The sequence below is a fragment of the Protopterus annectens genome, chromosome 3.part1 (genome assembly GCF_019279795.1).
Source record: "Protopterus annectens isolate FY-2018-M chromosome 3.part1, PAN1.0, whole genome shotgun sequence".
NCBI lineage: Eukaryota > Metazoa > Chordata > Ceratodontiformes > Protopteridae > Protopterus > Protopterus annectens.
The window spans coordinates 1,119,891,320-1,119,915,391 of record NC_056732.1 but is presented as its reverse complement, the minus strand read 5'-3'; the positions used below and the strand labels follow the sequence as shown (position 1 = coordinate 1,119,915,391).

The 24,072-nt window shown below is 39.3% G+C and overlaps 1 protein-coding gene across 1 annotated transcript in view; it reads left to right on the top strand.

The window, feature by feature from the left end:
- The window catches only part of SLC45A4 (solute carrier family 45 member 4), a 1,160,736-nt gene that overhangs the window by 51,207 nt on the left and 1,085,457 nt on the right, over positions 1–24,072 (top strand). The window lies entirely within an intron of this gene.

The window sequence follows — 24,072 nt, the reverse complement described above, 5'->3', positions numbered from 1 at the left end:
TCCCCATTCTTGAGCACTGCTACAATTTACACAAAGCCGGGTGATTACCAAAACTATCCGGGGCATCACTTTTTTAAACGTCTCTACCTTTAAATGTTTAAATCCGTCCTGCGGCTCATCACTATCACCAAACATCCACCTTAGTGAGCCTATATGTACATTTTGTTCATCCAAAGATTTGGTCAGACACAATTTTAGAGATAATAAGAGGGAAAAAAATTCAAAGCTTGTTCCAGCAGCCTGGAACTCTACTCTACAAAATATTAGCAAGCTTACAGAATTATATGTTACTTTAAAGAAACACAATGACCAATTTCTCCACTAGGAAAACAAATGCAAATGCTTTAACAATGGCTAGGCTCTCAAGCAAATATACACATTTCCCTTTTCCGTTCAGTCATGTTGTATGATGATAACCCATTACTTTAGTTATGCCTGTGCTGTATGAATGTTTGAATTGCATGCTGTGTATATCAGTACATTATCTGTGAGTTACTTGTTATGTTTCTACAGTCTAAACTGTACTTATTAAGGATATCTATTTTACTGTTACTAGCATTAAGCGAAGATAGCATGATGTAAAGGAAACAGCATACCAGTGTTCGCTTGATAGATTAATGTTGAACATTAATTTATCTGTAAATTTCATTTGTTTAAAATGCTATTTGTTATGTTGCTGCCTTTTGGCCTGTGTCATGGATAAAATGTTCCTTGTACCATCCTACTGACTCAGTTAACAAAGATATAAAGAAAGAAAGAAAGAAAAAGAAAGACGCCCCTCCAGGACATGTGCTTTCCTGCATTGGGTAAAATAAATAAATAAATAAAAAATAAAAAAAAGATACAGTGAACATTCCACCACGGGCACATGCTTGTGAATAATGTTCTCATTCTCTTGTCTGAATATCCTGTAGGAAAGCATGGCCCTTACTTCAGAAATAACTCCCATATCTCTTGGACTCATTGCAGAATTAACCTCTTTACATTTACTAAAAAGGAAAAAAAATGCTTTGCTCTCATTACTGTGTTATGTCTCTGGAAGGAAAGGTGTTTCTTGCTATAAGGGATGGTATTTGGGCTGGAATTTGTAGACAAGTACGTCTAAGAAGAACAGCAGTAATACTTGAGGAGACCACAGTTTGAAGTGTCCAAGAGCTCGGCAATGACACTACAGCCAAGACAGAGCACCTGCATACTGAGCAAATAACCTCATAAGAACACAGAGGTGCAACCCTGACAGGATGAACTGCTTTATGCTACCATACTACAGGAGCAATGCTACATCACTGCACATGCTCAACATGGTCGAGGTGAGAGCTAAGGCAAGCTAGTGTGGCAGAGTTAGTGCAGGCCCCCATACTTTAAGTAAATGCTTTATGTTTATGGACTCATTTAATCCAGGAGCTTTACCGCAGCCAATGCTAGCTGTCATTTAGCTTCCTTACATTCAAAAACAGTGTTAATGTCTCCACTAGTCTTTTTATTACAAAGTCCAAAACACCCCTTAGAGCTGACCCAGTAGTCAGGGACTTGGGGACACAGTTTATTTTATTTATTTTTATTTTACATTTGTTAACCGGGCTAGTCTACCTGGATGTATGTCCATTTTCAGTAGAGGCCCGGGGAGAAAAGCTCCACACATACTAAATTACAAAGAGACAATTTATAAAAAATTAAGTACAATAAGAATATACATTTAGTAACATGAAAAACAAAATACCTAAGGAACACACACAAAAATATAGTCGTTCAGTAGAAGCATTACAAAATGTCAAGATTAGCAACATATTTTCGATAATCCGTTGTTGAGAAAAAGTAGAACAGGAGATAAGAAGGGAATTACAGAAGAAATACAAAGGAGGAAGAGAGAAAGAAGCAATAGTCTAGTGAGGAGAAGGGTAAGAAGATGGAAAAGAGGACAGGGGAGAGAAAAAGGAGGAGAGGGTCAGAGCATAAGAGGAGAGCAACAGGGCAATAAGAAGAAGGAATAAGTATAGTAAATAAGTATAGTGTAAAGATTCTAGTAGTGAAGGGGGAAAGAAGAAGGTTAGTCAGGAGTCCTACAGGAACAGAGCCAGTGATTTTGGAAGTACAGTTTGATTTTTTGTTTGAAGAGTGGTAAGGAGGAGATTAGAGTGATATCAGTGGGTAGCTGATTCCATATCCTTCCTACAGTATTAGTGAACAGAGAGTCACCAGCTAAGTTATGGGACTTTACAGATTTGGTCATGAGTTTAGAAGAAGATCGAAGGGAGGTAAGATTATTGTAAGGGATTAAAAGTTGAGAAAGTATAGGGGTATTATAAGGTTGGTACAGTATCTTGTGAGCAATGGTAAGTTGTGAGATCAAAAGACAGTTTTGTAGCTCAAGCCAGCCTAGGAGTTTTAGGTTATGACAGTGATGTGTTCTGAAAGGGTTACTGGTGGCAAATCGGGCAATGCTATTGTAACAAGTTGCTAGTTTATTTAGGCTGGCCTTCTTAAGGTTAGTGAAGATAGGTGAGGTGTAAAAGAGAGTAGATATAAGATGGGAGTGGGCAATAGTAGCTCTGGTAGAAGGTGTGAGAAAAGGTTTGATACGGTATAATGATCCAATTTTTTTATTAACAGTTTTGATGATGTTATTGATGTGTTGATCAAAAGTGAGATTGTTGTCGATGGTTATTCCTAGCAGTTTAGTTGATGTGTCAGGAGAGATAACAGTGGTGTCATTAGATAAAATGTTGAAGTTTAATGGGGAGGCTCGAGTGGTAGGAGTGAAAAGGAGAAGTTTTGTTTTTTTAGCATTGAGGAGGAGGTACCGTCTAGTAAACCAAGTTTCTACAGTGTTGAAGGTAGTTTGAGTTAGAGAGAGTAGCTCTGCGGAGGTAGATGCTGAGCAAATAATCGTAGAGTTGTCAGCATATTGGATGCAGGTAGCTTGTGGGATGATAGTGTTGAGATCGTTTATGTAAAGGGAGAAGAGCAGTGGACCGAGAATAGAGCCCTGTGGGACTCCAATAGAAACAGGCAATAGTGAAGAGATATGATTGTCCCAAAGAACGGCTTGATGTCTGTTGCTTAGATAAGAAGTAAACCATTTAATAGCCAGGTTATCAAATGAGAGGGATTTAAGGATGTTAATAAGGGAAGAGTGGTTCACCATGTCAAAAGCTTTAGAGAGGTCAATAAATAGAGCAGAGGAGAAAAGATTGGAGTTATGATAGTTGTTGATAGTATCAACGAAGGAAAGGAGGGCAGTGGAGGTGATATGGTGGGGTCTAAAGCCATGTTGACAGTTGGCTATTATGTTGTGTGAAGAGATATATTGTATGAGTTGCTGATGGATGCATTTCTCCATGATCTTAGCTAGAGGAGAGAGAAGAGCAATAGGTCTAAAGTTAGTGTAGTCAATAGAGTTACCACCTTTGTGTAGTGGGATGATATGAGAGATTTTCCATATATCTGGTATGGTTCCCTCTTGGATAGTCCTATTAATGAGTATAGATATAGGGTATGCAATCTGTTTAGCAGCCTTTTGAAGAAAGAGAGAGGGGAGTTTGTCAGCAGAGGGGGTGCAGGGTTTCAGTTTAAGAATAAGCTTGTAGATGAAAGAGGTAGAGATAGGATGAAGAGTGAAGTTGTGGGGGGAATCAACAAGATTATTTGGAGGGTAAAAGTTATTGGCGTTCAGTTGTTTAGCAAGTGATTGAATGGTTTCAATAAAAAAGGTGTTAAAGGTGTTTGCAGTATGGCTAGGAGTTCCTGGGTTTGCGTTTATTGGGGAGGGAGTTTTAGCTGTACCAGGTGAAAGGAGTTTGTTGATTGAAGACCAGAATTGTTTGGGTTTATATAAATGGGTTTCCTGAAGTTCACAGTAGTAGTTCTTTTTGTCAGAGATTATAGCTTTATTTGTAAGATTTCTAAGTTGGCAAAAATGAAGAAAATCAGAGGTGGTTCTATGGTGTCTCCATTTGGCCCACATTTTATTTTTGCTGTGAATTAATTTCTTTGTTTCCTTTGAGAGCCAAGGGGCTATATTAGACTTCATTCTAATAGAGCGTGCAGGGGCATGTTTATCCAAAATTGAAAGGAAGGTTGAGTTAAAGAATGATACTGCTTCATTAAGAGGAAGTGATTTCATGAGGTTCCAGTTGCATGTTTTGAGATAATTTTGAAATAAGTCACTTTTAAAGTTTTTGGTAGAGTGTATTATTCTAATGTTAGGGAGGTTTTGATAGTCAGTCTTTTCTCTAGAGATATAGGTTAGGCAGTGGTCACTGAGGTCATCAGGCATAGTTCCTACTTTGTATGAGACATTAACTTTGTTTATGAGTATCCAGTCTAAGATACTCTGTTTCTTATTTGGTTTATTAAGCCTTGTTGTAGTGGTAATGGATTGAGTAAAACCATGTAGGTTTATATGACAGGAGGGATTTTCACTATTAATAGTATTCCAGTCTATATTAAAGTCACCCAAAATTATAGTTTCTTGGGGGTAGTTAGTGGAAACCCAGCTGAGGAAGTCTTCTAAGATTGGTATGTTTTTGCCTGGTGGTATGTACATACAGATGATGTAAAGAGCTTTTTGAGCATTTAACTGAAGTTTAGCTATGATGGCTTCAGCACTAGAATCCTGGGTTGGGCAGGCTGGGAGGGTGGAGATGCTAAGATGGTTCTTAAATAGAATTGCCACACCACCACCTTTACGTTTAGTACGATCAAGCCTATGTAAATTATAGCCTTGGGGTATAATCTCAGTGTCTTTGGTGGCTGGCTTTAGCCAGGTCTCTGAGAGGCACAGAATGTCAAAGTGGTGAATGTCTAACAGGGCATGTAAGTAGGGTACTTTGTTATTTACACTTTGTATATTTAGATGTCCTATGAGTAGGGTGTTATTGAAGTTGGGCTTAGATACTTGAGGGGAGGGATTTGACGGGCCTGGGTTGGGGTGAATATCACCGTCTTGTAAGGTAGGAGTATTATGTCTGTGTGTGAGGCTGCTTTTAAGAAGGGTTAGTTGTTTCATTTTTTTATCAGAGGGTAAGGCATAGGTAAGATGAAAGTGCCTATGGAATTTGGGAAGGTGATAGCTTGGGGTGGAGGTTGAATTTAAGAAAGAGGTAAGAGAAGTGTGGAAGATAGATGTATGTTTATTTATAAAGTCTGGCTGGTTTTTAAGTGGGTGTTCAAAGAAGGTAAGAAGGTAAGAAGAATAAAGGGAGGTAGAGAATAGTGCTAAGAATATCACCATGGTGGGTAAGTATGGAGCCATATGTAGAAGTGGTGAGGTAAGGGAAGTTATAAAGTAATAGAGGAAGAGAGGGTAAGAGAGGTAGGATTATAGGTATAAGGCAAACAGGAAAGAAGGAAAGAAGTAATAGGTGGATATGTAGGGGTGTGAAGGGAGAATACAAAGTATAGGTATAGGTGTTGAGAGTGGAAGCTTATGAGAAGAAAGTTAATTGAGGAAAAGGAGAGAAGCTAGTAATAGGAGAGTAGGTTGGTATAGCAGTGGAGGAAGGAGAGGGGGGAAGAGTGTGTGTAGAAGGGAGGGGTTGAGTTTTTGGCGGGAAAGAACAGGATGGGTTGTAAGAGTAAGGGGGTGTGGCTAGGGAAGTATAAGGTTAGGATCCCTGGGGGTGTGTGGGAATTGGGGGTAGGGAGGGGAGCGGAGTGAGCCCGCAGGCGAACGGAGCGGAATACACAGAATCCAGAGAGGAAGGAAAAAGTAACAGAGAAAGTTAGCAAGTTAGATAGTAATCTAACCTTTAACCATTATGTGTCTACAGTGGTGAGGAAATCATTCTATATTGCGCAACGTATAAACAAAGGTATGGCATCTAAGTCCAAGGAAGTCATTGTTCCACTGCATTCGGCAGTCATCAGACCTATCACTGAGTACAATGCCCCCATTGGTGTGTTCCTAACTAGGCATATCCAACAACTGGAATGCCCACAGAGGTTCATCACTAAAAGAATACAGAGTGTAAGTATAATGTCCTGTGCAGACCGCCTCAAGGCCTTATCCCTGTATTCTGCCTCCCGCAAGCTTTTGAGGGGGTGATCTATGCCTGGCATACAATGCATTGTCAGACCCCACTCTGATGGACCTCCTGCATATCCACAAAACAAACAGCACCAGAATTACCCATTCTAAAGACTTAACCCTTGCCTGTGATATAAATAGGTCTTGCTGGAGAGATAAGTATGTATCCCAAAGACTACTGCTTCTATGGAACAGGCTCCCCATTAATGTGAAGCAGAGTTCCACCCTAACCCAGTTCAAATACAACTTCAACAATTGGATGGGAAAACCGGGAATTCATCCCTGGTGTGGCACCTATATCTCTAATGGATACTGGTAACCTGTAAATGGTTCATCTCCCAAACTCCTGCTTACACTTATCAAGGGTATCAGAACTTGTCAGAGATTTGGGATGCATGGCTAGACTTAAAAAGGCTCTCATGGTTGTTAGCCTAGTAAACACCTGTGAACCTATGATAATTACCAGGTATGGATGGCTTTCCAAAGAATACTATTATGCATTGCTTGGCATTTAGTTCTAGTCCATAGCTCTGACACCAGTTGTTTGTCTGTGTCAGCCCCTCCTGAGGAATATTTGTGTCAATGTGTGATGTAATGACAGCTCGCAATTTCCAATCATCTGCAAAGTTAGCCAGCCAGAGACCACTGACATCGGCCTTGACTTCTGAGAAGTAAATGCCAAAAAGGAGCAGTCCAAGGACTGATCCCTGAGGGACTCCACTTGTGACTGGCCTCTTTGTAGAGGTGGAATCCCCATTTCTAACTTCCTGGGTCCTGTCTGTGAGCCAGGTAGCTATCCACTGGGTGACATATGGGTTTATACCTAACCTCTTGAGTTTGTCAACAATGCCTGAGTGGGGTATTGTGTCAAATGCCTTGGCCAGGTCAAGGGAGGCAGTGTGAACCATTTTGCCCTCATTCGTTGCTTTAGTGACCTTCTCAAAGAAGTCCACCAGGTTGAGTAAGTATGACCTGCCCTTGATGAAACCAAACTGGGTTGAGTCCAGCATCTGGAGGTTTAGTATATCACTATTGATCATTTCCATGATAATTCTTTCCATGGCTTTACATATAAGACAAGTGAGACTTATGGGTCTGTAGTTTCCAGGGTCTATAGATGGCCCACCTTTGTGCAGAGGGATGGCTGTTGTCTTTCTCCATTCATGTGGCATGAAGCCTGTTTGGAGGCTACAGTTACACAGTATTTCCAGAGGCCCTGATAGGTCAGTTTTCATGTGATTTAGAAGGCATCCTGGGATATTGTCTGGGCCCATTGATGCAGTGTTCTTGGTCTTAGTGAGAGCATTAAGGACCTGTTCCCTAGTGATAGTAAGGGGAGTTATATTTGATGATATTTCCCGAGAGAAGGTTGAGTGGGAGAGAGAGGTAAAGTTGGAGCGGAATTTATCAGCCAGGAGGTTTTCTATATCTTCTGGCTCAGTATAGGTGTCTCCATTTACAATGAGCTCTGCACACAATTGTGTATTGCCTTTGAGGTTGCAGACATAGCTAAAGAATGTTTTCTGTTTGTCCTTGGCCTGGGAGGGCATACTTACCTCAAATTTGGTTTTGGTAGACTTTATTTGTCCTCTGAGTTGTTTGTTTAGTGTGATGAGAGTGCTTTTATCCTGCTGGGTACTGCACCTCATATTTTTTTCCACAATTTTCTTCATACTGTTATACAGCCTATTGATTTTCTGAATCCAACAGGGTGGCTTGTTTTTTGGGTTAATTCTGTACTTCTTCCTAGTGGGTACAGCTGTCTTTATGCAGCTATTAACATGCTTGTATAGGGTTTCTGTGAACAGTTCTGCATAGTCAGCAGTGTTCTCACGGTTTATGGGGCTTGAAATTTTGCCAGGTTCTCAATTAATAGCAGGAGGTTAGCCTCTGAATAGTTCCTGAATAATCCAGGTTTAGCTGGGGTCCAGATTTTATTTTTACTTCAAAGGAGACCATTTTGTGGTCTGACCTTACCAGGGAAGGCATTACAGTAGGGGGTGTGCAGCAGTCTCCCATATTAGTGAGGACCAGATCCAGTATGGTTCCACCCCAGATGGTGTATTGATTATCTGGTCTAGGGAGATTATGTTTACAAAATCCAAGAATCTCTGTGCATGTACATTTGGTGTGATATAGGATTCCCAGTTAATAGTGGGGTAATTAAAGTCACCTATGAATATGGTACTGGGTTGGATGGTTAGTGTCTCTAATAAGTTTTAATACATAGTATGGGTTTCCTGGTTCATAGAGGGGACCTATAGCTTGCAAGGAAGTGGTATTGGATTTTACCTATGGTGATTTGAACATGGAACAGTTCAAGTGCATTGTGCTGTTTGACCAGCCTTGAAGTATATTTATTTTTGATGTAAATAGAGACACCTCCATCTTTAGTCCCTGCCTGTGAAGTAGCTAGCCTAAATGTGGGGAAAGGATTATAACTTTGCACTGTTGGTGTGCTCTCCATGACTTTAAACCATGTCTCAGTGACCCCACAGACATCAGCATTCTCTAGGGTAAAGAGAGTTTCTAGGGAGTGGAGTTTTTTGTTTAGACTCCTAGCATTGAGCAGTAATACCTTTAGATTTTCTTGGTTTTGATTTGCAATGTCGGAAGTATTTTCAGTTTGGCATTGGCTAAAAGAGGCACTATGGGGAAAGACATTGTTTTAGCTAATATTTGAAAGCGTAGAAGGGAGAGATGCAGAGCATCCCTGGCAAAGCAACATGGTTTGTTGACCATCTCCTTCCATGCTGACAAATATTGCACCCCCTTGGAATGACACCAGAAACTAAGCCAATTATTAAAGTCAATCATCTTTTGTTTGTATTGTGGCATCATCCTTGGAGAAGGTAAAATGCTGCTCAATGCTAGGCTCATACCAGCCTGAGACACATATTTCAAGATCTCCATGATATCTCTCTTCATATAGTCTAGGGAGGTACGTCTCAGGTCATTTACTCCCACATGGACTATGAATGAGTCATATTGATAATTGTGGTCCAATGACCTGAGTACATGTGTAATGTGGTGGATCCCAGTCCCTGATAAGCAACTGACTGTAGCTTTCCTCTGGTAAGAGGGACATCAGTGTATCTCACAATGGAGTCTCCAATGACTAGAAGTTTGGATTGTGTGGTGGCTTTCCTTATGGGCTTAGAGGTAGAGGCTCCATGATATGTGGCTCTATGTGGGTGTTGTTTTGAAAGAGCACATTTGGGGTTGCTGAGAGTATTTGTTATGTGTACTTCATCTAAGAGGTCTTTGCAGTTTAGGAAGGTTACATGTAAGTGCCTCAGCATATGTGGGTCGATATGTCTGCTTTGAATTGTGCGTGATGAGTGCAGCGTGTGTACTACTGACTTTTTGAAATTAGGAGTACTTTTATGTGAGAGCTTTGCCTCTCGTGACATTGTGTAAATACATCTCTCACATACCATATCAGTTTGTTTGAGAATTAACTGGTTGTCAGTAAACATGAGGCAATTTCTACATTGCCTCAGGATGCCCATATCCACCAAGCCAGTAACTAAGACAGTAGAAAAGTTCATATCTATGGCAACAGACCCTTTTTTTATTGCTTAGACAGTTGGAGTGAGAATATCAATCACTGTCAGGAGTATCTGGTTTGCAACTATGTGGACAGTGCTTGTCACTGAAAACTAGTTGTTCTGTGTGCAACTAGGTATTGGAGAAATTTTTATTGTGTTTTAACAGGAAAAATGCCACTCAAGGTGTCTGAGTCTGTACAGAGCACTGCCAAACATGTGTTGGAAAACTAATATGTAGATCCTGAATATTTAAGGATGAAGTATTTAGACAGATATTCTGAAGTTAGAAACAAATCAAGCAGTACTTACTGAAAACAAAGAATTAGCTAGTCAAGAATGATAAAAAGAGGGGAGTCACATGAATGGCTACTGCCTGGCTACTACTAATGCTAGTCTCAGCACAGCTTCACTCTGTTGGGATACAATGCTCCTTTGCTTCTTCTCTCACCAGAACCAAAATGTTAGCACCAATCCCAAAAAGAGAAGCATGCTCAGCCTGTTTGGTGATCCACAGTCTTGTCTCAGATGATGCAAGGGTCTGTAAGCTTGTAGTCTTTTTCTGGTAGATGGCTTGAATAGCAACCAGACCAATCAGGAACAGACACTCACTCTCCAACCAGAAAGATTCAGGAATCAATGCACTCTGCTCCTACTCTCCCCATGATCAGAATATAAGCACAGATTCCAAGCTGTCAACTATAAAACAGTTATTAAGCTTTCTGGTGATCAGCAGTCTCAAGGAAATAATGTCCCTGTGCTCCTTCTCTCACCAGGAGAAAACAGAAACACTAATCCCAAGATGACTACTGAGAGGCAGAATGTGGGCTCTCCAATAACTGGTGGTCTTGCAATAGATGTTTAAAGGTAAGATGAAAAAAATGGTTTATCCTAAACACTGCAGTGTGCACTAAGCAGTTAGATATGGAAGTGGGTAACTTAAGTTTTAGCTGTCTGAGTGGACAGGCATTATTTCTAAAAGAGCAAGATAGATTGAAAGGGGGTGGGCGCTTTTGTATTCTGGTACTATGGAATACACTGGAATAGCCAATAAATTTAAATAGTTGAAGGGGAGTGATTTCACAAAATGATAATTTTGTGCTTACTCACACCAGCCAGTGAAAGGACAGAGGGAAGAGATATATGATCGAATTCACATAAGGGTCCAGCAACTAGAAAGACAATGGTGTTTAAAAACACAAGAGTAACAGGATAGGAAGGTGGGAAAACATTCTGTCTGACTCACAAGAAACATTGATGTGGTCTCTTTTCAAGTTTTAATATGCAATTAAAAGCAGAATCCAATGTTTTGGTGACAGTCTCAAAAAAGTCCACCAGATTTAATAGGCATGACCTTCCTTTAACAAAGCCAAACTGTGATGGGTGCAGTGCTTGCAGGTTACCTATGTCCTGATTTATCATGTCCATAATGATTCTTTCCCTGTCCTTATATATGAGGCCGATAAGACTTATGGGCCTGTAGTTACCCAGGCCAGTAGTTAGACCTCCTTTGTGCAGAGGAATGACTGAAGCCATCTTCCATTCCTTGGCGCAAAACCTGACTGTAGGCTCTAGTTGAAAAGTGAATCGAGTAGACCAGAAAGGCTACATTTCATGCTATTTTTTAAACAACTCAGGATGTTATTGGGGCCCATCAATGCAGTGTTTTGGGGCTTGGAAAGTACATTGATGCCCTGTTCTCTAGTAATGGTTGTGGGGATTGTGGTATGTGTTATTTCCTCTGGACTATCGGGGGGTAGTGTGAGGAGAAATTTGAGCTGAACCCATCAGCCAAAAGGTTGGCAATGGCCTCTGGTTCAGTGTGGTGATGCCATTTGCAATAAGTTCTGCACACTGTTGTGCATTTCCCCTGAGATTATGGACATAGCTGTAGAAAGCCATGTGGTTGTCCTTTGCCTGAGAAACTATTTTTCTTCAGATTTAGCCTTTGAAGTATTAACTCCCTTAGCTGCCTGTTTAGATTGGTCAGGGGGGGTTTAGTACGCATGCATGGCTTTTTCTTTCTATGCATGGCCAAGATTTTCTTCTTTTGCGGTATAACCAATTGATACTATGATTCTACCAGGGTGGCTTGTATTTTGAATTTGTCTTAGTCTTGATATGAGTGGGCACAACTCACTCTTTTCAGCTATCTATATGGCTCTACAGAGATTTTGTAAATACCTCAGCATATGCTATGTTGTTTACTGGGTTTGGGGGTGCTTGTAATTTAGCCAAGGTGCCTCTTAGTAGAGGGAGAGGTTAGCATTGGAATAGTTCCTAAAGTGTTTTTGGTTTTGCTGGTTCTTTGGATTTAGTTTTTCTTTCAAGTAATACTGCCTTATGGTTAGATCTGACAAGCAAAGACATAACCTTGGGTGAGAAACATTGGTCACCTATGTTTATGAAGGATGTTTGTACCTCTGCAAGGAGACTTGCATATGTATGAATTCTAGTGGGTCATACACTTTGACTAGTCTGGATGTGAGGCTGGTTTTAATATAGACTGACTCCTGCACCTTTAGCTCCCTCCTTTGCAATAACTGGTCTAAAGGTGTGAAAGACATTATAACCTTGTATTGCCGGGGTACTTTCCATAACTTAAAACCATGTCTTCGTTATATGTCTACACTCTCTAGGGAAAGGAAGGGTTGCAGGGAGTGGAGATTTTTGTTAAAACTTCTAATATTGAGCAGTACCACCTTCAGATAATCTTTCATAGGTTCAATTAAGTTGGGATGTTCATCAGTTTGCTATTACCTAAAAAAAAGGCACTATGAGGGTGAAAAAGGTTTTTGCCAATATCTGAAAGCCTAGAGGGGATAAGTGCAAACCATCTCAGGCAAAGTAGTGTGGTCTGTCACCCATGTCCTCCCAGGCTATCAGATATGTGGGTCTATATTGAATGTTTGAACATTCAAAATTCCGAATATCATAAGTTCATAGGTTGGTAGTAGGCTATTAGCCCTAGGGCCTATACAAGCCCAGCCATAACAAATCCCTGGCTATTTCTTCCCATGGTATTTACTTCCCTGGACCCCTGTCTAGAAGGGCAACTGACGTGATCCCCGGGGTGAATTTCCTACCTCCCATCCAATCATCAAGGTTCCTTTTGAAGAGGGCCAAAGAGGCACTCTGCTTGACATGTATGAGCAGTCTATTCCAGAGTCTGGGGAGTCTCTGGGTCAAAAACCTATGCCTTCAGCATGTTTTGTTCATTGTGATGACAAGGTTTAGATCCCTGGAGCATGTGTCTCTGAGGGATTGGGATTTCTTTAAGTGTAGCATGTCCAACAGCTCTGGGTCTGACATGGCCTTGCATGTTAAGCAGAGATCACCACTGAGTAGACAATATGCGACAGAGTATAGGTGGAATTTTTTAGACGGTCAGCATAGGGCATCTGCTTTAGGCCTGTGATTCTTTTAATAAGGTAATTCTGCGGCCTTTCCAGTTGTTGCAGATGTCTTGAGAGGAACATACCAAACGGGGCTTTGTATTGTATAATGGGTCTAATGAGGGATGAGTATAGAGGGACAATGACCTCCTTTTTTCTGCATGAAAAGCCCTTAGTGATGAGGTGTGCCACATAGAAGGATTTCCTGACTGTTGTGGTGATGTGGTTATCAAAGGTGAGACCACTGTCCACCTGTGTCCCTAAGTCTCTTATCACACTTTTGGTGTTTAGTGTACTGCCACCTATGTGGAAATTAACGGGTACATGTTTTTTCCCAAAGGGGATAACTATACATTTCTTGGCACTGAGCTTGAGCCCATGGCTCTGGCACCAAGCATCTGTTTCTGTAAGGCCCTTTTGTAGAATATCCACATCATTTGGGGATTCAATAATGGCTCCCAGTTTTCAGTCATCTGCAAACTTTGTTAGCCAGAGTCCCTTAGTGTTGGCCTGTACTTCAGAGAAGTAGATGCCAAACAAGAGCGGTCCCAGGACTGAACCCTGAGGTACTCCACTTGTCACTTGTCTGGAGCTGGATTTGGAGTCAGCTATTTATATGGGTTCTGTCAGTAAGCCAGTTGGCAACCCATCAAGTGACGTAGGGATTAATGCCCAGCTTAGTAAGTTTATCTATGATTCCAGGGTGGGGAATGGTGTTGAAGGCCTTGGTGAGGTCCAAATAGGCTGTGTGGACCACCTTACCCTTGTCCACATCTCTGGAGACTAATTTGAAGAAGTCAATTCGGTTCAGGAGACAAGATCGGCCTTTCACAAACCCAAACTGCATGGGGTCCAGTGTTTGAAGGTTGCCAATGTCTTTGTTTATAAGTTCCATGATAATATGTTCCATGGCCTTGCAGATCAGGCTCATCAGACTGATGGGGCAGTAGTTCCCAGGAGCCAAGGTGGATCCCCCCTTGTAGAGTGGGATAACTGTAGCTGTGCACCACTCAGTGGGAACGAAGCCTGAGGTGAGGTTATGATTAAACATGACACTTAGGTGAGGTGCCAGTTCATTTTGTAGTTTATGTAGTACATAGCCTGGGATGTCGTCTGGTCACATGGATGCTGTATTCTTAGTTTTAGAGAGTGCGTTTTTTACCTGTGTGGCCATTATTACTGGAATTTGGCAATCTTTCAGTATTGAGATGGGCCCTTTAGGGGGTGGGGGGGTGAGGGGGGTGAGGTTTGCACTGAATTGATCTGCCAGGATATTGGCAATATGCTTGGGATCAGTATATTTAATGCCATTCTGTTGTAGCTCAGAGTAGATCTGAGCAATGCCATTTAGATTCTTGACATAGCTATAGAATGCCTTGTGGTTGTCTTTGGAATCTTTGGCAATTTTATTTTCGTAACTAGCTTTGCAGGATTTTATGAGGGATTTCAGCTTCTTACTGAGGCTGGTAAGTGAGTTTTTTGCATCCTGGGATTTTCCTCTTTTCTGCAACAGTTGCTTCCTTTTGCTGTAAAGTTTGTTTAAGGCAAGGGACCACCAGATTGGCTTCCTTTTTTTGGAGGAGAGTGTCTTGGTTCTATTGGGGATGGTGCAATTCATGCACGAATGGATGTGCTTTTACAGTGCCTTAGTGTAGGATTCAGCAGTCGAACTTTCAGTTCCTGTCTGCATGGGTGTCATAAGTTTGTCACTTCTGACTTGAGTAGCATGAAGTTGGCTTTGGAGAAGTTTTTTACGGAGGTTTCCTTACTGGGGGGTGGGGGTGGGATGTGGATGTCAAGGTTGATTAGCTTATGGTCAGACCTGACCAAAGAGAGGGTGACCATAGTTGTGGAGCATCAATTTCCCATGTTGGTAATGACCAGGTCTAGGATACTGGAGCCCCTGGAGGGACTAAGGATTAGTTGATCCAGGGCATTGAAATTTATGAATTCTCATATGGTCCACACCATATGATCGGATTTTTGAATGTTCGAACGTTGTAATGGAGATCTCTGTACTGTGCGGAATGGGAAGATTTCCCTTTTCTGCACTGTAGTGCGATCTCAGAGTTAGTTTATTTAAAGAGCGAGGGGGTGTGGGGGGTGCAGGGTGGCTTGCTCCCCTGCTTAGAGCATTCAGGTAGGTGTTTTGTGTAATTTATTTTTTTATTAGATAATTCGAACGTTTGCAAGTTCGATCATATGGTGTCAACCATATGATAGTCAAACTTTCAAACGTTCAAGTATCTAATATAGACCCCAAATATGTACCCCCTTGGATTGACACCAGAAGCTAAGTCAGCTGTTAAAATCAATTATCTCTGTTGATCATGTGGCATCAGCCTTGGAGAAGGTAGCATGCTGCTCATTACTAGGCTAATACCTGCCTGAGACACATAAGCCACACAATCATGTCTTGCTTCATAGAAAGGGAGGTATGTCTCAGCTCATTAATACCTACATGGACTATGATAGAGTCATACTGGCACCTGTGGTTCAATGACTTGAGTGCCTGTGTGACTTGATGTATCCTAGCCCAGGAAAGGCAGCTAACTATGACCCTCTCCTTACTCAGTCTGGTGAGGGAGACATCAGTGTGCCTCACTATAGACTCACCAATGACCAGGAAATTTGGCTGTTCACTGTTTTGCCTTAAGGGCTTAGTAGTAGTGGCATTGGAAACAGTGTTACTATAGGCAGCTGTGGTTGTGTTTTTATGGAGTGTTTACGTGATGGCTGAGGTCCCCTTCTTTGATTGTATTGTGCAGGAGGTCTTAGTGTTTTAGGAAGGTTACCTATACGTGCCTCAGCATAAGTCACTTTATATATAGGGTCTTTACTCTGTGCAGTAGGTATGGTACAAGTCTCAATGACAACCTCTATAGGATTGGTTTTGGTTGTATGAGAGAGTTTTGCCTCCAGTGTTAAAATATATTTACACCTGTTGTATAGTTTATCTGTTTTATTAAGAGTAAGTGGGTTGTCAGTGTACATGAGGCACTTGCTACAATGCCTCAAAATACCCATCTCAACCAGACTGGCCACAGAGAGAATCGGGAAGTACATATCCATGGCTACTGATCTTTTAAGAAGGAGTAAGGGAAATTTAAATATTGAATAGATCAATAAGACAAGGAACTTGATGAGTAGTCCTAAGCTATGAGCAAACTAGATGCTGTAGTAGTTAATAAACTGTCTAACAGTAATTCCACAAGAGTGTAGACCACAAATCTTTCAAATGTAAAATAACTGCCTTGGAGCCCAAGTGGTTAAACCAGAACAAAGGCACCTAGAATAACAAGCACAATAACCCTTCATCAGCAATTTCCAGCTAAGAAGGGTGGAAGCTACCCTCTCCTCCCACAAGAGTATAGACTACAAACCTTTTAATTTAAAATAAGTGGTTTGAAGCCCAAGTGCTTAAACTGAAACTAAGGCACTTTTACAACAACAGACACAATAGGCCTTCAACCAGCAATACCCAACTCAGAGGGGTTTAGGCTATCCTCTCCTACCACAAGGGTGTAGGCCACAAACCTTAGTAATGTAAAATAACTGGTTTGGAGCCCAAGTGCTTAAGTCAGAACAAAGACACTTATAATAGAAAGTACAATAAACCTTCACCAGTAACTCCCAGCTGAGAAGGGTGGAGGCTGCCCTCACCTCCCACAAGGGTGTTGATCACAAACCTTTTTAATGTAAATGCCAAATGCTTAAGCCAAAACTAAGATAATTTTAGAATAACAGACACAATATGCCTTCAACTAGCAATACCCAACTCAGAAGGGTGTAGGCTATCCTCTCCTCCCACAAGAATGTAGACCTTCTTAATGTAAAATAACTGGTCTGGAGCCCATGCACTAAATCCAGAACTAAGACTCTTTAGAATAACAGATACAATAAGCCTTCAACCAGCAATTCCCAACTCAGAAGGGTGTAAGCTACCTCTGTTGCCACAAGAGTGTAGACCACAAAACATTCTTATGTAAGATAACTAGTTTAAAGCCCAAGTGCTTAAATCAGAACTAAAAGGCTTAGAATAACAGTTACAATATAATCAGGCTACTAACAAAGCAGTAATAAATGCAGCAGATGAAATGCAACTGAACACTATGAATGTGCAACAACAATGTAAATAAAAAAGGAAGAAGCAAACAAACAATAAAAGCTATACTGTACTGCTCCTGTAGTTTCAGTATGCACTCATTATGCTTTGCACTTTGCAGCATGATTTTATTACAGATGCTCTGTCATGTGTAGATTGCATGATTATCTCATCTATTAACACTGCTGCAGCCTTCGGTGCATCTGTCTGTAATTCATACATTTAAATCCCCCTTTGTTAGAACCTTTTCCTAATGGTGCACCTGCAAAAATGTTTCTGGCTGTCAGCCTCATTGGTTTGCTAAGTTGCTAAACAAACTGGTGAGAAAATAGCGCCAGTCTTTTGCCACATAACCACAACTAGCCCATCAGGTGTTGATAAAGCTGAGATATGAAATCCTTGTTCATTTCTACCTACTCATTAACTCAGCCTTTCCATGCATCAAATTCACAGGCTTCCATTTGTAAAGCAGCAGCTTTGTTATGCACCAGATGATTAGCTTTTACCTTATTCGCCTAGGTTTCCTGTACATTTTACTTTATAGTTTATTCACCTAGCTGTAATGTGTTTTTATGCAGGATTCATCAAGTATCATTTCCTGTTTTTGTGTTGTGAAACGCTATGGCTTTACAAACCTGTCTAGAATATAAGTGACCATAACTCAAAGGGACCCTGAGATTCAGTTTATTCCATGATAATCTACTTATATGTCAAAAATCTCTTCACACTATACCTTAGTAAACAATCTGGAATGGATGAATGCTGTGGCAAGAAAAAAAAGTTTGTATCTCGACTCTCCTTAATTTGCAGTAATGTTACTGATCAAACTTTCGTGAGGATTTTTCATTGTTTTTGTGGCAAACTGATGTACCCATTCATTTTAAAGCAACCACTTAGATACAAACAACTTCTCCGGAATGTTTTTCCCTGATTCGTGATGACCCTGAACTTTAAAGGCATGTGTTATCTTGTAAAAAACTGCTTTGGTATGTGAAACACATGTTGAGAAAACATCTCAATGTAACCTGAGCAGAAAGTAGCAGAATTGTATCAGGTGTGGTTTTGTTGTTTTCTAGACAAGAGGTGAAAGTCTCACTTGCAATTTAATCTTTTTTTTCCTGACATAATGAATACAAATATAGACATGGTTCAGACACAGATTTACTTTAAAATCTAAAGTTATAATTGTATGTATTTATTTTCCCAGCTGCCTAAAGAAACAAAAAAAATATTCATGAATAACGTAACAAAAAAGAAAAAAAAAAAAGAAAAAAGAAACAACCAATATTAAAACGAGGTTGTAATACCTCAGTTATGTTCATCGAATATTATAAATTCACACTACTCATGAATTTTCCAAGTTAATATGGAAACAGTGCCACAGAATGACATGCTCACCACAGATGTGCTCTTGACTGAATTATCTAAGATTTCACTGGATGATTTCATTGTAAAGCCAAGACCTATCTTGTAACATAATTTTTTTTAAATCCCTAAGTGTAGCATCAGCTCAGCGGTTTAGTAGCTGCTAGCTCTGAAACTCTGGCAACCTGAGTTCAGAAGTAAAGTCAGCTGTAAGAAGGGACAATCGTGATGAGCGAGGACTGTGCCTCCTTTAAACTTGTCCGCTTCTAAGAGGGAAATGGCTGCAGCAGGTTCATGGGAATGTGCCCGCTGTGGAGACTAGGAAGCTGCCATTAGCAATGGTACAAAAAGTAGTTCTGGGTGAAGAGTTGTTAAGTACAGTCCCAAACATAATTTCATATTACAGCTCGTATGTAATTTCCCCCATTTAACTGCAGAGTCCAACCTGATTAAATACATGGATTTCAAAGCTCAATGTATTGCATTCTTATTCTTATTATTATTACATTTTTCTATTGCACCCAAGCAATGCACACACACACACACACACACACACACACACACACATATATATAATATATATATATATATATATATATATATATATATATATAGATCCCATTTGATGCAGCACATTTACATTTTATCAAAACATAAATCTGCGAACTAAATTATGTGAAAGTGCATTTTTTTTCAAAAATGCACTTTCATGTAAGAACAGAATTAAAAAATACAGAAATGAAATAAAAACATGCAGTCTGCATGTTACTTAAGTTGTACATCAAAGTTTAGTGTTGATGTACAACTACACAAACTATTGGTGAGATCATGGTACAGTGGGGATAAGGGAATATTCCCTTTTCTCCACTGTAGTGTGATCTCAGAGTAAGAATATTAAAGTAGGGGGGTGTGGGGGGCACAGCCCCCATAGAGTGCAGGGGATTGCCCCTGCATAATTGTGTTTAGTGTGTTTCTTTTTCTGTTGGTTTAGGTTTTCGTTTTTTTTTACACGAAAGTACATTTTCAAAAAATGCACTTTCGCGTAAGTGAGTTTGCGAATTTACGTTTCGGTGAAACGTAAATTCGCTGGATCAAAGTACATCCATATATATATATATATATATATATATATATATATATATATATATATATATATATATATATATATATATATATATATACACACACACACACACACACACATACACATACACACATACATACATACACATTTGTGTATGCATGTTAGTATGAATGTTGAATTTAGATTTACAATAAAAATAAGTTGTGTTTTGTTTAATTGACATACAATTATTCAACTCCAAACAGGCCGCTATTCAAAAAACACAAAAAACAATATTTTTGCAGGGTTGGTAAGCTTTCCTGCTCCCCATCATGCCCCCACACCTCTAAATCTAGAATATAATATTGTCAGATATACTCAATCATTTTGGCTCTTTGAAAGTATTTTTGTAGTCTTTTTTCCATCTATATTTAGGCTCAATTAAAAGCAATATATGTGATGAATGTAGTCCTGCTAAGAGGTTTTGCATAAATGTACAATTATAGTGTAGTGCTTAATTTCTAAATTTGGTCTTAGTTGCAACAGGTTTGAGACCTAGATTCCTGCAATATATCTTCTACCTTACCTTACAACTGGTGCAGACCATTTTTATAAATCAGATCCCAACAATATAAAGTTTCATCTCTGGAAAATTCCTATTTGTCTTTTTATTATCTAAGCCTTTCTCATTTACCCTGTCCAGGAACATTTATGGAATATGTAAAAAATAATCTTCTCAAACTATCGAACTCCTATAACAATATTGCCAGATTTGCCACTGGCGATGCATTTCAAACACACCACTGTCTGAATCTAAAGCAGCTTGACTGGCTTGAACTCCCTAACATGCTAACTTTTTCCCAACTCACCATTGCTCATAAAATTTTTTACCAACCAAATAATACTCCAATTCACGCTAACCTCATTACCCCTTATAACAATCTGATTTCTCTACCCTCTTCAGGTAAACTACTTGCTAGCATAAGTAAGTCCAATAACTTGTCAAATACTGCTGGGAAACACTGGAACCTTCTATCTACTAATCTAACTCTACTTCCGTCACTGTCACTCTTTAAGCAAAAACTCAAAATTCACCTAAAATCACACTGGTTATGTCCCTGCACTAACCCTGATTAATGAAACACCTTTCCTTTTTTCTTCATACTGCCTATGGTACTACATCTTACTCTATATACTCCCTGTATGCTAAAATCTGGTCTCTGAAAACTTATAACCACAAGTGTTTATGTTAACTAACAATGAACTTTAGTGTACCTCTCTTATCAAACAATCACAGGACTGTTATATTATTCACCTACTTAGTATTTTTATTTTGAGTATGCCTTCTTTTGATTGTATATACCTTTTACTTTTTTGTTATACAATTGCATATTACAGTTTGTGCTATGTTGGAGCTTTTCTCCCCGGGCCTCTACTAAAAATGGAAATATATCCAGTTAGACCAGCCCGGTCAACAAATGTAAAATAAATAAATAACATAAATAAATGTGCATGTGCTGTCTGTCTCCCTAACACCATAATAACACTGTCCTAACACTGCATATTTGCAATTCCTTGTATTCACTGGCACATTATTTGCTGTCAAACTGCAAGCATATTTTACTTTGAAAATGAGTTATGTGCATGCGAAGAACCCTCTGCACATGTTGTCATCTGCTTTATAAGTGAATCTTCAGTTTCCATTTGTCTGCATGCCTGTGAAATATCAATATTCAAAAATTGTTCTTCCTTAATACCCCCACACAAGGTCTGAACACAAATCAGCTTCTTATTAAGATAGACTTGGCTGTGAGAATCTTCAATGAATGCTTCAGATAATGGAACCTGCAGAATTTCCTTGGCAATGACTTATCATAGTCAGGTCCATGGCTAAAACATCTTACTTCCATTTGCAGAATACTTCCTAGATCAATTTGTTTTGTTTGTTTGTTTGTTTGTTTGTTTACTGGGGAGTCAGACTGGGCTATTGCCCATTTTCAGCTGAGGACCATGGAAAAAGGTCTATACACTAAGCAATAATTATGAGTAGATATCAGTGTAATTTAACACTGGCTAAGAAATAAACAGTATAGCGTGGGGACACAGCTTTGGTTTGTACAGTACCTGGGTGATAAATAATTCAATTTAAACATTGTCTATAGTGCAGGATTATTTTGATATGTTCAGTAGGATAATGTATAAAATTAGATCTGACAAGGAAAAACTAAAGTAATAAGAGAGTTGGGGGAACTCAAGAGAGAAATTGAGAGAGTTATAAAGGTGGGAATATGAGAAGAGTGAAAAGAGGAGAGTGGGGTGAGTGATACTGAGGGGTAAAGTGTAGTTAGCATAAGGGAGGGGTGAGTAGATAGAAGGGTGAGTGAGAATGGGGGTAGAGTATACTTAGGAGAAGGAGCTTTCTATTATGATAGGGCTTCTACTAGCCTGGTGTAAAGCAGGATCATAGCCAGATATTAGACAGAAAGCTTTTCAAAGTGGCTTTGAATGACTGGAGGCAAGGAGCTGACCTAATAACAATGAGTACAGACTTCCATGAATTAGTGACGGAGTAGTATAACCTGTATCTGGCGGACTTGGTCAGTTTATGTACAGTAATAAGTTGTTGGTCATTGGATCACAGTGGTTGATTATGGGCACAGCTGTGTAGAATTGTGTTTACTGCAGGACAGGTGGGATTTAATGCATGATTTTAAAAATGGAAAGCAGATGCATGTATGTTAAATGGTGGGGTAGCTCTAGCCACTTGAGACTTTTTAGTGTTGTGCAATAATGGGTCCGATAAGGGGTATTTGTAGCAAATGTAGCAACTTTATTATCACATTGTAAAAGTTTTGTTTTTGGTGAAACCTGGAGGTTTGTGAGGATGGGATCAGCAAAGAGAGTTGAAGGAAAGAAGAAGGTAGATAGAGTCTAATGTTTGTCTAGTTGTGATAGTGAGGAAGTTTATCGGTCTGTAAATCAGACACCTTATACCATCTCCTGATTTAGAATAGTGGCACATGCACATGTTACTTCATGCTTAGATTATGGGAATGTCCATTACTCCTGGCTTATGATATTCCCTGACTGGTCACCTTAGGTTAACAAGTGAGAATGCTAATGTCTGTTCAATTAGCTAGACTGGAAACATCTGGCAGAATTTATTTTGTATATCTAGCCCCGTCATGTGGAACCAGCTACCACATCTGATTTGCCACTTGCAGTTTTGAGTACTCCTTTAGGAGCTCCCTAAAGTTATATGTTTTTTTTAGAAAAGCCTCTTTAGAACCTTGTAGGAATACTTCTGCTGCCTTTAGATGGCTAATCTTTTTTCTGTATTTAGGTTAAGAGTATTTAGTTTACTAGTTTATATTTTATTATATTTTATTACTTATGTTTCATATAGTCTTCACCTGAACTTATCTACTTATAAACTGCTGAATTATATTTGTTATTATTTTTGGTTGGAATCTAGTATTTAGGCATCTAAATACTTTTAACAAATAAAATAAATCAGTAAGTAAACAAACTAATTAAGTCAGTAAGGACCCACAGATAGATGCCTGTTTAATATGTGAGGAACATAATTACGATCATTCTCTGTCTGCAAATATTTCTTCTTAAAATACTACAAGTGTCTAAGGACTTGATCATACAATTTTTCTAAAGCATGTTGCTTTCTTTTAAATCTCTGCTTTTCTTTAATAACACTATCATTCAAGCAGTAATCCAGTTTTCAGCATGCATATAAAACAGTGCCAGTTCTTGCTTGTTCAGTTTTTATTTTTTCATTTCTAGATGCACATTCTTTAAACAACATCTTAAATCATATGCTTCAAACATTCCAGTGTTTTTAAGTAATAGTTTTGAAATCCATTTTAATCAAACCTTCTAAATCTCTTTTTTTTTTCAAAAGCTAATAATACTTTTAATGCAGAGTCAGAAGTACTTACCAACACATTGGCCTGTTATTTCAAGTCATCCATTTTCTGTAATAAGTCCTTTCATATTAGAATAGGAAATGTTCCAGCAAATTCCAGCCATGAAACAAAAAGGATATGTTCCAGTCTATTTTTTTCTCCACTGCTATTTGTTGGACTATGATGATTTATAATTTGACCTTGCATAAGCTATGATGTGACCAAGAGGGGTCATTTCGGTGTAGGATTTCTCCTTAACTTCAATTTGCTTCAACTATTAAACAAGTTACATTAAAGGCAGTGGTAGACGGAGCACACTCTCCTGCATAGCAATGCAAGGGAGCAACCCCCTCCCTAGAAAATTAAAAATTCAAAAAAGATGCATTCAAACTTCAAAGCAGCTTTTACTATCAGAAGTTAAACTGACCAAACAAGTTTAAGCAAATAGTCTGATCAATTTTGTATCATTTTTTTTCAACATATACCATGTACGCATATTTAGATAAAGAGACATCTTTCATTCCTCCTCAAAATTTGCAGTGCCCAGTTAATCTACTTAGCTCTGACATATATTCCAAAATGCCTTCATGTCTCATTTGATTTCTTTTATGCAGTTATCACATGGCTTTAGGTTCAAATGTTTTCACA